This window comes from Anopheles funestus, chromosome 3RL, assembly GCF_943734845.2.
Source record: "Anopheles funestus chromosome 3RL, idAnoFuneDA-416_04, whole genome shotgun sequence".
Taxonomy (NCBI): Eukaryota; Metazoa; Arthropoda; class Insecta; order Diptera; family Culicidae; genus Anopheles; species Anopheles funestus.
The window spans coordinates 36,380,864-36,396,036 of record NC_064599.1 but is presented as its reverse complement, the minus strand read 5'-3'; the positions used below and the strand labels follow the sequence as shown (position 1 = coordinate 36,396,036).

The 15,173-nt window shown below is 41.4% G+C and overlaps 1 protein-coding gene across 3 annotated transcripts in view; it reads left to right on the top strand.

Moving 5' to 3' along the window:
* The first annotated feature begins 1,807 nt into the window (after positions 1 to 1,807).
* LOC125767595 (uncharacterized) overlaps positions 1,808 to 15,173 on the top strand; it is a 50,770-nt gene continuing 37,404 nt past the window's right edge. The window contains exons 1-2 of one of the 3 annotated variants that reach the window (XM_049434339.1): positions 1,808 to 3,109; positions 4,714 to 5,591. The gene's annotated coding sequence lies outside the window, so the exon portion shown is untranslated. Of the gene's footprint in view, positions 3,335 to 4,182; positions 5,592 to 15,173 lie in introns of those variants that run through there. The other 2 variants (XM_049434341.1, XM_049434342.1) reach the window with 2 other exon arrangements.

The window sequence follows — 15,173 nt, the reverse complement described above, 5'->3', positions numbered from 1 at the left end:
GCGAACAGTCGTTATACGTGTATTCCAGCAAAAAAATGCTATTCGAAGCGCGACATGACGCCACGACAGTTTTCTGTAATGGCCAATAACAATGTAAAATTTATAAATTGATGTATTTTAATGCGAATTTGTTGAAATAAGTTTCTTTTCACTCAAATAATGCTTAAAAAAAGAATGAAAAGTAATAAAAAAAATTTAAAAAAATTCTTTTTTTTTCCGTTAGAACGGCCTGGCCGTATCAAGACTTATTTTACCACGTAGCAGGATAGTCAGTCCATGCTACGGGGGGACGATCCGAATGGGATTTGAACCCGGTCCTGCCGTGTAGACGGGCGTCGTTTTTCACATGCACCACCGGGCCACCCCGGTAAAATAAAAAATTCTATAAATTTGAAAATCTCCTAAGGCTATAGCCTTCGGCTTTTTTTGGGGAAATTTAGCAAAATTTATTACTTATTATAATAAATTATAATAATGGCCGCGCCAGAGTCGCAAAATTATTTTGGAAAATTGAGCTATACTATTGTCGCGTTCGCAAACGCTTAACATGCAGTGACGGGGTTACGCAGCGAAGGATAAACCTACGGGAAAAGTAAGCGGCAGCCAGGCCAACGGACTAATTAGGGAAACTTGACTGTTAATGATGATGTCCCATTTATTTTTCTTGTACATTGTTGTCCTATTATATAGTCCTACACGAAAGGCTCCGGTATCAAATCTCGGTCAGACTTTCACGCTATATAATAGGCCAAGTTCTCTGAACGGTTCTGATGCTACAAAAGAAAAGAAAGATGACACAGTCGGCACAGTTGCTGAACATAACTGAATTTTAGCAACCACCAAAAAATCGGCTAAATCGGTGTGGTATGTAATCTGCACCATTTTTTGCTCAAAATGTTGGGACAAGTGTCGCCACCATGTTGGTTGATCTTCTGCGACTCTAAATTCCAAAGTACAGAGATTTATGTCTTTAAATAATTTTGCTTGACGATTCTTAATCCAAAAACAAAAAATGGTCAATTTTGTGCTGTATGTTTGCTTGATAGTTATTAGCCATTATAGTTCTTACACTTTATACAAAATGAACCTTTTTAATAGCCTCTATTTCGGTTAATACCCTCCGTTCAATTTGCTCTAAATTAGTTTAAACTTCTAGGCATGTTTGAGTAAATCGCATAATCTCCCTTCGCTGACCATGACACGTCTAATGTTTAACGAAACACGGCACTGCTTCGGTTCCCAGAAACTGCTACTTACCACAACTCAGTGAACCCATCTTGACAGTAAAACAATGTACCCTTTCTGGAAATATTACTCGGTACGTTTAGGTTTTCACCTTTTAGGAAATTAGAGGTAGAAAGTAGGTAGGTACTTACCATTACAAGATTTACGCACTCACTTTTACTACTACCAGCGTATGAACGCTTCTTGCTTCAGTCTTAGCAAGCTTTTATTTTGCCAGATGAAAAACTTCACCGGAAAAACTCATCGAACGAATGGTGTAGTAAAAACCGGAGACATTTGTATCGCATATTTTTACGCGCAAATTGTCATTATTTGCCGGGCGAAGCATCTTTACCGGTGAAACCATTGAGGGACATTAATCACAGTCCGTGAACGGTAGCAAGGAAGAGAGCGTGTTTCGGTGTGTTGTTGCTGTTGATGGTGAAACAAAACAAGGACGCCTGTCTATCATTTGCATCGTAAAACGTAAATGTTTTGTAAATGACACAGGGGTTCTATAGCATTATTTTTTTCTCACAGTGAAAGTAGAAAAAGTAGACTATTTTTTATATTTCGTAAAAAAGGACTTGTCAAGAAGGAATCATTTAATAAATGCTACCAATGTATGTATGCGCAAAATGTTTCAACCATTGTTCTACCCGCATATATTATTTGTGCTTTAAACAGTGACATTTAACTATTCTACATCATGTTCTTTATCTTGCCAGCATGTCGTCGTCACCAACGTCGGGCCGTTGCTGTTGCTGTTTTAAATCCCTTTTGGCAAACGATCTATCATCACCGTAAGCACCATCGGAAAACGGTTGCTTCATCGCAGTAGGCACTGCGAGCATGTTTGCAAACCGTATCCAGGCAAGAGCAGGCTGTGCAAAACAGACGCACCGGTGCAGAACCGATACCACCAATATCAGTCTAATGCAGCCCTGGTAAAGACGAGAATTGGAGAATCGTTCTAATCGGCGGCAAACAGGCCCCCGCAAAAAGCATTGCACTGCTGGTCCTGGTTGCTTGATAATAAACGAAGGCAAGAAGGAAGTGTCACAGCGGTTCCCAAACAGATGCCAGCTTCACGAACATTTGCTTGCTGCGTTCTGACAGTTATCCTTTTCCGCTTGTTTTTTTTTTTTGCTTGCTTGTTTTTGGTAGCTCGAGTAAATGAATCTGTACTGGTGTGCACTTTTTCCCGGGCGGTATTTTCTACGAACACTACACATGGAATGCTTTGCGCTTGGACGAAAGCTTTCGAGTAGTGTGAAAGAGATCGCACCACACAGTGTGCTTGAAGTTTTGGAAAGGATATGCTTGCTGCACGCACACCACCAACAAAGCAAGCGGTGATAACGCTCTGTGTGCGCTTAAATGTGTTCGTGTAAAAGCTTCACAGCCGGATGCTGATGGATACCAGCTGGAGGCCACGCTACTACACACCTACTACAAATAGTACGCAATCTCGCATCCTACGAAACGCACACCCACACACATGCACACCTTTCTCTCACTCCGATCCGGTGTGTCTGTACGGTGTGCAACCGTGTGTGAACCGAAAGTGAAAGCCAAAGCGAGATGGATGCTACACCGCGAAATGGGTTTGAAGGAGACAACGCCACGGATGATTCGAGCCCCCGAAATCGATCCACTCGATGTATCCCGAACCGAAAAAACCCGAACGGAACAACATCCGAACCGGAACAGGCCCCGAAAACAAGAAGATAACAAGAGCGAGAGCGAGAGAGACTGCGCGCGAAGAAAATACGCAACAGCGAAAGCAGAGTTTTGTACGAGGCACAGCCGCTAACCGAGTGCAGTGCGTAGGCGGTTGTCGTAGACGTAACCACCACGTGCTACGGGTCTGTCTGCACGCACGGTAAGCTACTATATATCCCTTGTGCTGTGCTGTGTGTTTGGTGCTTGGAGCAGCTGCAGGCTGCCTTCTTACTACTACTATATAGACACTGCTTCACCATTCCCGTCCACCGTCAGCCCTGTGCTGTGCCTTTCTGTCATGGGTCGAGACGCATCAACAGTCGCGTTTGAGTCGGTGCACGATACTGCTGACCAGAACACTTTCGGATGGGATCGGTGTGATGATGTGTGTGCATGGAAGTTTGTTCTTTTCTGTTATCCGAATTCTTAATACTTGTGAGTGAAGTGGACACGTTCGAGGAATGAAATAATAATTTCAATAATTTTGTGCAAAAAGTGTGCCGTGTTGTGTTTACCTGCAATTTATGTTTATATTATAGAATGTTATAAATTTCCATGATTATTAATTTGCAAACGAGTGGGAAGGTTTTCCAACTTTGTATGTGTGTACGTGTCGGTGTTTGGGTGTACATAAGTGTAGATGCTGGAAGCATACCCAACCGTACAGAGTTCCAAATACCTTTCTCCAATGCACACACACCCGTGACCACCAACCAATGTATCGGCCAACTTAACCTCGGTCCAATGATAGTGACCTTCTAAGTACCCTACCCCGAGCATGCCGAGACTGGAATGCTTCGATCACCCGGGTACATACGGAGGACCGGGAATGTTCGGGCTGGCTTTTGACTGTTTTTGCCATTTGCCCGGGGCAACACGTGCACGCGCGTATTTGTCCTTCGGGCGATGGGCAAATGCAAATGCGGTGTGGTTTTGTACATGCATGTGTGTGTGCATGTATCCCAGATGATACCTCTCCACCAGTCGCTCCTAGCAACACGATCGGATTGCTTTGATTTACGATCATCTAAGTGCAAATTAAATTTCTTTAAAAGGAAATAAATTGCAGTGAAATTAACAACATTTTTTTATTTCCACTAAGCACGGAAGATCTCACTAGCCTGGCTCGTTAATGCCACCGTCGTTTGTTTCTATTTTTAAGGACATCATGCGTCGTCCTCAATGGAGAAGCAAATATTGATTTTCGCTTTTGCCTTTTTGTCTCGGCCCATCATGCTTCCACAGCTTCCATGGCAATAGCCCGCAGGTAGCTTGGATTGTTTGTCCACCTGACAACAACTCTAGCCCGGGTACGGCTGTGAGCGCGAACAGCCAAACCAAAGGTTACTAGAAAGGACAAATAAACAAATCGATAACAATTCATTCACAACGAAGCTTGCCGCTAGCGGGCGCTCGCTTCATTCGGACATTCCTGTTCATCATGATTCGTTCGTTAGCTCAACTACGGTGAAGATTCAATGAAACAACGTCATGGTGGCGAAAGAAGGGAAGGAGAGAGAGGTGATGGCTGTTTCCATCATGTTTTTAGGAAAAAAAGGATAAAGAAAAACACGCATTTGTTACAAGCGCGCACCATCGCAAACTAACCATGGAAAACAATACCGAAACAAAACCCTACGACACAACAAAAGCAAAAAAGGGTGGATTGCTTTGATGTGTTAGGTAGATAGGGATTTTTTTAATATTATTCCCACTATGATACGATGCCCTAATCGATTTCATACTGTTCCTTCAATTTCACAGTTTTTGTGCACCGGTTTTTTTAATCTCGCACACACATACATACAACCACAGCAACCCGTCGCATCCGTACTTTTGTTGTGCACCGTGTTTTGAAGCGTTTTTTTGTGGCGAGGAAGCACAATATAGCAGCAACAGCAGCAACATAACAACAGCAGAGAAAAGCTCCTCATCATAAAACAAAAACCCCATTTTGTTGGCAAAGTTTAATGCATGGAAAGCAAATAGCGGGAAACAGTGTTTGGTATAAATCGCACCTAGCAGTTTTCTTAGTAGTAGCGCAGCATCAAAATAAAAAAAAAGTGCAACACCGTTGCACCCATATTTGGTTGTGAAAGTGTGACAAATAATATCTCTGCGTGTGTTTGTGTACTTCAATGCATATGTGTGTGTCTGTGTTTGTGTGAATTTGTAAGTGTCCCTACTTTCCACCATCTGTCCAGTGAGCTGTCAGTGTCAGTGAGAGTGAGTGAGTGAGTGAGTGAGTGATCGAATGTCCCTGACGTCGCCATGTGCTTGCATACCAAACGGCGTTTGCGGTGTAATGTGAGGAAATTGTTGTAAGATTTTGCTCGGCTGCTAACAGACAACCTCTGTCGCGGGAAGGTTCTGGTGGCATTTTAACAGCTAAACACCTCAACAACAACATCCACCACTACTTTCACATAAAGGACATCAGCGACAAGGCTGCCACCGGTCGCCCGGTAGCGAGATAAGGCTGAGCAACATAATGAGCTTTCGTTGGAAATGAGTCGAGTTTTTGCACGCACCACAACATCATCGATGGTCGATTGCTACGGAAACATTTGAACGGGGTTTTCTTTTTGTTGCTGTTATAACACCACCAACAACTCGGCAAGAAGAAAACAAAACCAAAAAAGGTAAGTGTCACCGTACGTGTGTGCACCGTCATGGGGCGAATGATTAACCGGAAAACAAACCGCGTCAGCAAGAACGAGTCACTGCTGATGATATAAGCGAAAACGAGAGAGAAAGGCAGAGACCGAAACCGATTGATGATTGTTGATGAAGTGAATGCGGAAGAAGGAAAGCTGACTGGTAAAAGGTTTTACCATCAAACAGGCACTACGAAGAAGTTGAAAACAGTGGTGGATCCTTTTTGGTCGAGCATTATGTAATGACTGCTGCACAAAAGGCCTTCACTGTCACTTTCTTTTTTTTCTATTCCTCATGATTTGTTTTGTAGATAAGTTGCTGGAACTTACATTCTCTTAATAAATCTCTTGGAAGAGAGGCATGATGAAGTAGCGTACGATATTAAATTAAATACTTATCAATGTTTGAAAGCTACAAGAATATTATACTGGCGTTTTGAAGCATTAAACATTGAAGTAGATTAATCGCCAGAGTTCTTCGAGACTATTATTAATCAACAGAAAAAGCAAGTTTACTAATCCGTTGTGTTATAGCTATCAAATTGTAACGTCATGCTTCTGGACCTGTATAATTTTGCTTTTTAAAACACCAGATCTATAAGGAATGGAGACGCCTGGTGGATGGAGACGCCTGGTGCTTCAGTGCTGTTTAGTATATTTTAGCCAAATTCAGTCTAAAATTGTTAATGGCGAATTTAATAAAATATTTTTTTCGGCAATCTACGTACGTAACAACTAACCACAAGAAGGGTATGGTGGTGATAGTACCCATAAGTGGCAACGTTGCAGAGCGCCAACAAATGTTGGTCCGATATCGTACTCAGAAATGAAGCTTTTTTCCTACATTCATATGCCTTATGTGTGGCGTTTCTTACAAAAATAATAAATATTGAAACAATTATTGCAAATTAATAGAAGTAATAACATAATAATCGATAATAGAATCGATCAATTATGTGCCGGCTCGTTCAACAGATGTGGCCAAAACTGAATTCTTCCTGAGGAGCTACCTGGAGCCAATAAACCAATAGCCAAAAATAAAAAAAAAAGTGTATGGCTTATTTACAGCCAGCTTTCCAGTGTATATATATAGTCTGTTTGTTTCAAGCCATGAGAGCTGACTAAAAGAAAACAAATGTATCAAAACAGAGCTTTTGTCATTTGCTTTAGCTCTAAAACAAAATTTCAAATTTTTAAAGTTAATGTTTTGGACCTGAAAAAACAGAAAACAATGTTATGCTTATTTTTTTGACAAAATAATAAGTGACAAAATTAAGCAGCTATATAGATATGGCTCTCGGCCAAATATAGAGAGAAGATTATTTGAGCTTGACAAATTTGTTACCTTTTTGTCAACTCTCGTGGCACAGCAAACACAAACTTTTCACAAGCGCTAATTTTGAAAGCAATTTATTTTAGATTGATACAAAATAGTTAAATTTTGTACGTAATTTTCAAGATAAATTTAGAAGAATTTTCTCTGATAAGATTGTTTAATACATATATCAGCAGAACAAAAGCTTTAATCAGATCCAAACAAATCTGTCAGCTTGAAACAGCCTTGTATCAATTCATCGCTCGATATTTGCAAAATGGTTTGACAGATTTAAGCTTCTATACTTAAATTAACATATACCCAACTATTGGAATACATTTACATTTTCACTCTATTTCTTCATCCCTGAAAAATCAACTTCTAACCCTTCTTAGAAAAGTCCCTTAGAAATCTTCGATAATTGTCATGAACTTTCCCTAATTGTATTCAGTTTCAAATCAAAAGCTCATTATGGTAGCACATTTTGGATTATCGAAGTTAAACATTTCTTACCATGCGTTGTATCCGTTTTAGGAACATCACTGGTACATTTGAAACAATAGACTGAAATTCAAACCACCGAATGGTTTCTAATGTACCATTTTATTGTTGCTGTCCTTGTGGAATGATCCACGCATACAGAAAATGGCCTACGATGGGAAGGGAAAATGCCATTCCCCGGGCATCCGACATACTGTTGGGAAACATTCCACCGGCAGCAATCTCCTTTTCCACGGGGTTTCCCACTTGGCCCCATCTACCTTTACTGGTAATACATTCATTCCGTAGCAATTGCTGCTGCGTGAAACGAATTCTTCCAAATCGGATATCGGAAAAATCACCACCAAACACCCCAGCACCGACACGAACAATATGTGCATTTTCATACGAAGGTAAAAAAAACAATTCATGAGTACCTCCTCCGTGTTTAAGGCCACTGTACGTGTGCCCGGTAAACTCGATGTATGCTTCATTCTATGCTACGGTAACAGCCGCATGTACGAAACGTACCATTCGAGCAACGCATGGGAACCTGATTTTTGGGAAAATAAATTTACCCAGTACAATATTATAGCAGAAAATAGCGACAGCAAACCGAATAGCTCGGGGGAAAAAGAACAAAATAAACTAAAAGTATTAAGAATATTGCAAATACCCTTTCGTTGTTATTTCTCTGCCAATTTTTGCACTGCATCTAGGATGTTCTGGTATTGGGTATAGCAATATCGTAGAGGACACGAGCATCTCCTTTGCACAATGTATTTCGAAGCTAATGGAATTACGGAATTCGAACAATCTCAGTCGCTCGGGTTTTGCAGTTTGCAGTACATTTTATCATGGAATTTACCCCACAAGGTCTAACCATTTCAACGATTCGGCACAGCTAGTTCGAAACTGTCTGGTTCGTACGTGGTGTAAAACCACGTGGTGCAGCAAAGAGCGTCACCGGGTGGAAACGGTACCTCCTAGGGTGCAACCATTATTACCCAGAAAATGTTATTAACATGCAAGCAGATTGAACTCGCTCAACTGCTGCCGGTCTATTAGCCTTCAATTTTACTGTGCTGCCGAAAGCCATATCAGGAAGCTTGCCAAAATGGAATATTTATTTCAACGGAAGACATGTGCCATTAGGCTTAGGGAAAGTATGCCAATCAATACAATAAAGCTGAACAAAATCAGAGATATAATTGCATTCAAAAGAAACGTATATCTGTTTGCAAAACCTTAGGAACAACCTTTAGCAAAACCTTTCAAACATTTCCAATTTGTGTGGATTTTTATATATTTTTAGAATCCTGCATCGTCGCTTTAGAATTAACGATACATCGCTTTACGGCACACAACCCGGGCCCGGTTGTTATCATTCCAACCGCAAACCGTGATGAGTTTTTGTCCCATTTTGTATATCCACATCGTTTGGACTAATATTTTAAGACGCTTCTTCTATTGTGAATTCCCAACAACAACTCGTCTCCGGAACCACCGGATAACAACACACTATGAATAGAATACGTTTGATCATGTTGTATCGTATTTTTTTCCTCCCTTTTTTCACTATCTCTCTCTCTCTCTATCTCATTCTTTTTCTATTTCACCTCCAAAAAGCGTCAGTATTGTCGTAAAAGATTTTTCATTTCGGCAACAGGCCTCCTTATTGTGGGAAAGAAAACACAGTCCAAGACATAGAATGCCTTCATCTCTCGTTCTCTCTCTCTCTCTCTCAAAAAGAGCAGAAGAGAAACACAAGGAATGCGCGACGAATGCAAAAGGAAATATGGCCGGTATGCCTTAAGATGGTGGTGAGAGTAGAACATGACCTTCGCTAGCCCAATAACCCTAACCTTCAGCAACCCAAACGGGGAACCATCTGAGCCATACACACACACACACACTGAGTGAAAATATCGACAAGAAACAAGAATGCACAAGGAGAGTAAACGTGCGGGAGAGACCACCTTTCCGAGTGCCGACGAGCAAGGTATGACTGACGCCCGGCAAGAGAAAATGGTAGAACCACCCGAAAATTAGGGTGCTTTTGAACCTAGAGCTAAAAATAGACACATTTTTAGATCTTTCGAAGCTTTCGTTTTCCCCCCTTTCCCTACCGCTACCAGCTACCGGGCGTCTCCATTACGATTTTACTATCCACTGGGCGCCTCCATTTCGTATTGATGGACGTACCGTTCACATAACCAGAAGCTGATGTGGGCTTATAACTTTTGCCCAATATTACGGAGGTACGGGACTGGAAATCGATGCGACAGAAGAAAAAAGACACTTTATCCTCAACTAGGGATTTTTTTTTGGGTAAGCCTTTATCCTCCATTTACTTTTGCAATGGTTATGGAATGCAAGGGAAGATCAGTTCGTTAGCAGAAGGTAAGGCTTAATATTTACGTCACCCACTTCGTGCAAGTTTATGGACTTTTTGCCTCTTCTGTGATATTCATGCTTGAATATTGCTTTCGTTTAAAGTGAACACCATGATGTGCTGCATGGAAAAATGAAGGCAATAATACTGAACTTTAATGCAAACGATTCAGTTTATGATCATGCAGTTATAAATCGTTTGTAAAATAATGATGAAAGTAAGTAATAATGAAAGTAAGAAGAAGCTTCATCAAATATTGAAACTTTAAGCAACTTTTCAATCACTCCCAGCTTCCAACCATCGTTTTTTTTCATCGAGGAACACATCTTTTAACCTCGGAATGTGCTTCAACGAAACCTTTCCCATCATCTGTAACATTCACACCCATAAGCGAATAAGGGAAGAAAACGCAAAATGTAAAACAGATTACTTCACCACGGTTGCATTCCGATGTCAGTTTAAGTGAAAACGAATTTTCATCATCCACTGGCCGGTACGATGCGATACCACCGTGTGTGTGAAAGATGTTGGGAAAATTCAACGGAAAACAATACGGCACCAAGTACCGGCTATATCAAACCATTGCTGTTTGGGCTTCGCAAACGAACGAAACGAGAATACGAACGAGGGCGCAACAACAAAAAATATCATTAAACACATATCACAAGACACTGGCAAATATGAAGTCGACCGGAAAATCCCAAAAACCAACCTTACACACTGACGTTTGTTAGAACTTGCCTTTTTCCCCTAACAACTACGGTGACGGCACCATGCTCACCGAACGGCTCAACAGCTCAACGAATTTCCCACCGGTCAGCTGGGCCACCCACCTTCTTACACCGATGGTATTCCATACACGCGTACCGTACCCGCCAGGTGACTCAATAGCATCGACCCCTATTTCCACCCTTAAAAGTGGCTTTGTTTGTAAACCTACGCAGCACCGCCTTTGATGTAGTAAGCGTAGTCGCTGTCGCAGAACGATCTTTAGCATTCTACCAGCCAGAGCAGGGAAAACACGAACGTGAGCGTGAGAACGAATGCCGTGAGCAGTGGGAAAAGTTTGTTTTTCTTTTATGATTATTGCGTACCATCCTTCCTTTCCTTTCCATGCGCCACTGCTCGATCGGGTCTCTCTTTGCGCGTTTTTCCCTTGTCCCAAAAAACATTTGCCTCTTGCTTTGTAATTTTAAACATTTGCTACAAAGCAAGGCATCCCCAACTAGACATACTGGTCTGGGGCCTGGTGAACCGTAGAGGTGAAAAATTTCCCAAAAAATCGTGAAGGAAAAAAACGCACTGATCGGAAAGCACATCGTGGTTAAACTTTGCCCAAACAAGCGTAACCAAAACCACCAGCGCGTTCCTTGCTTTTCACCTCTCTCCTTATCACCCTTCACACAAGCATAACCAAAACACATTAACCAACAGCAAAGGCAGTCGGGTCAGCAAACACACAGCAAAATCCGATCCTTTTATGCCTCTCTCAAAAGAGCGGCGGGTGAACGGGTTTCGGTTGTCTTCCCTCCAGAAAGCAAATAACGAGCTGGAAACATATTTCACCACCCAACCGTGTGTTTGATGGGGAAGACCAACCGACAGAAACAGCAGCAACAACCAAATTCAGCGCACCCAATACTCACACAATTACACGCACAGACACACACTGGTGCCGGTTTTATCTTGTGGCGCCGTTTGTGTATATCCTGTGTCGTGTGTGCCCCCGACGCTGTGGTGTTGTAATTTGATGGGAATAAATTGATTTCGTGTCAATCGAATCAGACGCCGGTGGATCGTGCCTGAGTGGATGCACACATTGGTGGATTGGGCACATTGTACTAGCAGCAGATAAATTGGCTGATTATTTACCGACGGTGCCTACCGCTCGCTGGTTCAAGCGATAAACCATACTGACCCTTATCGCTAAGCCCCGACCAGCTAATAACATTCTGTATGTTACCAAACCTGCTCACAACCTTCTTCTTAAACGAACTGGTATTGTGTTATCAATGTGATGATATTACTTCAATACACTTGGTGACACTTATTTATGTTAGAGATACTCTTATTTTGAATAAGAAAATTTCGTTATAATGCGATCTAACAAAACTATTATAAGATATTCGAAATTTTCCTTTATTTGTGCTATTTAGCTTATAAAATCCATTTGGAGAACTCACAATAGACAATACAACATTGATCCCACCTAAAAAACTCCAATACCAAAATTTATAAAAATGGAAAATGAGGAGAAGCATTTTTTTTTGCACAACAATAGTAATTTTACTGGCTTTACCCAACTCATTCCCCTAACTTCCATTCATACAGCGAAAAAAAAACACACTTTTCAGTGATACTGCAACCTAAGATGTTCGCGGTTAGCAGTGCCTTTATGTGCCTACATTGACCTTGATGCTGGTCAACGAACTCGAGCTTGCTGTGTGGTGATAGTCTAGCGTTTTGTCTTTATTGACGCTTCGAGTAATTATTTCGTCACCCTTAATGGTCCACGTGACTGGCTGAAGGGTAAGTTGATGAGCTTTCAATGGAGACGCATGGTCGTTTGTTGTGTGTTATTCATCGCCGTGGCTCTTTTTGTTCCGTTCGTCTCCTCTTTCAGGTTTACAAAGCAACTGTTATCAATGCAAAACCAAAACATTTGTGCACGTTGGCCATTGCAATCAATGTGATTACATCCAATCTGTCAGGCATGATTTTTATTCACACCATTATGCTTGATTTATTCACGCCCGTTACACACGTTTGGTCAGTGAGTCATATAAAACTGCACCGGAAAAAAAATGGTAAAGCACCACCAAGTAGCACTAAACAAGCTTATTACGAATCACTAGTTTCATGCCTCGATAAGCTGCTTTCGATGGAAACCCTCCGCCAGCCAGAAAGCTTTTATACAACCTTCGCGTTGCATGTTGTTTGCTAATGAGAAACTTTTTCTCCATATTGAAAAACACATATTATTTGCCTCTCACAAACTTATGTACTTTTCATACCAACTCTTACAGACACTTACTGCAGATAGTGGAACCATCGTTTCCGTAAACCTTTGCTACCCTAGAACGATGAAAAATTGATAAAGTTTTCAACACTCCAAAATGGCCTGTTTCATATTGGACCATGAACTGCAACTCGAAGCCATAACGCTATTTGCAATGGCGGAGTTTTGCAATTATGAGCACCGGCCGTATTGGCCCTCTCGGCTGTAAGAGCTTGCCGATCGTTGGCGAAGACTTATGCACACGGACACACACCCACACACGTGCCATTGGATTCTCACACCTTTTATAAGCTATCCGCCAACAGAACTGTATGTGTCGTTTGGGTTCGATAACGATGGTAGAAGATTTATAGCATTGCAACATCGTTGCGCTTTGTGTACAAGTTTTGTACAAGGAAAATGTTTGAACACACGAAACTTGCCCCCTAAAGTTACGTCTTTTTATATGACATTCGCACAAAACTGGTAGTTGAGGTAGTCACTGTGCTCTTTGCTAACAGTTACGTACATCACCGTGGGTAATTCTTGTAAATTGATACTTAAAGAGTATTTTTTAAATGATGCCGATCGATGGAAAATTTGTAAATATCGAGAATAGAAAATATTTCTCCTTATAACAACCTCTTTCGAGGCGAATATATTCCCTCTCTTGCCATATTGTTACAAGGACTGTATGTTTCCTCTATACAGCCATCTTGTACATCGTGGCGGTGTTGACAAGAAGGTACCAACAGCAGATTCACATTCCCTGGTTCGGTTTTGCTCTTGTAATGTAAGGACATCGCACGACATGCATATTGAATTTCGATACGTGCAGGATTACATTTTTGCCATCATTAGCATACGGCAGTGGTGGTCCCATCAGGGCGACAGCAAAACGACACTAGCTTCCACACGGTGTCGGGCAAACCAGGACGAACCAAGACAATGCCCCAAGAAAGGCTTAAGAAGGTTAAGGAGGTCATCGCGAAACGACGAGCTAGACGACGAGCTGTCTTTCGCTGAAACACAATTGCCTCTCACTACAATGCTTGTAACTAAGGTTGCCATCTTACCATCTATCCTGCCCTATTCCTTCCACTACCAAAATCACACAGCCACACATATAGAAGGTGAGAGGTTTGTGCTTTGCATTTACGATCATCTCCATTGGATCGATCTGCGCGAATCTGTCCAAGCGATACACGGCCGTACACGCTGCTTTCCACCAAGCGAACGTTCATATTTTCTTATTTCATTTTCCTTTCCTTCATCCATTCTCGAAGTGGTTTTTTTTGCTATACTGCTTCTTCAAATTCGTTTGAATATTCGCTTCGCTTTTGGTCTACCGCAAAATGGCGACCACTATTAAGTACGGTGCTTGGCTGCACGCTACCACAGCCGATGTCAAACCGCTCCCTGATCTCAGTTTATCTGGCTAAAGGATCGAATAGATTGGTAATCTCTTCCGCAAGCAAACAAGCGGAAAAGATGGAAAGCAGACTCATCGTGAAGCTTCCGTACGTTTCACATCAGAGCATCATCTCTGTTACTTCCACGAGTTAGTAGTTCATAACATACAGCATGCTAACGAACACAACGATACCATCTGGGATATGGATTCGGGCATCTTTCAGTGGGAAAAAATATTAAGAAGCATTGCTGCAGCGTATCACAAGAATTCATATACAAACTCTGGATACATCGCTGCAAAACACACTAATATCCAGTTGCATCCTATCGTAACCAAAGCCGGAATTGATTATCGTGTCCTCGTTCGGTGGTGTCTATGTTTGATTCGGTTTGGTATGTTCTGTTTTTTTTTTTCACTTTTCGTGTACATCTTGTTCATCCAGCTGGCTATTATGTGATCTGTGTCGTATGTGCTGTGTTTTTTTTCTTTCTTTCGTGATGAATGCCGAGTGGATTTTGCTACTTCCGATTCGTAAACGGTATTTGATTTTAACGAACCTAGTACAGATCGTTTGAAACGGTGTTAGCCTGTTACTGTGAAACGCCAGGCTATGCACAATGTTACAGTACGTAACATTACCACAAGGTCACTAGTTTTTTTGAGCATAAAAGAAAAATTGAAAATTAACAACCATACAGGTCATGCCGGCCATGCCTGCTTTGCTAAACTAATTTTTACCACGTAGCCGGATAGTCACTCCTTGCTAATGGAGGGACGGTTCGGATAGGATTTGATACCCGGTCCTGTCGTACCACTGGGCAGAAATATCAATTCAATTGCTTTTTTATTTAATTTTGAAGCGTAAATTTGTCGCAAATTGATATATCAGTTGTTTTCTTTTGACTTCTGATCCAGACTTAGAATAAACCAACTCTGATATTAAATTTTCCTTTAAAATAAAGCAT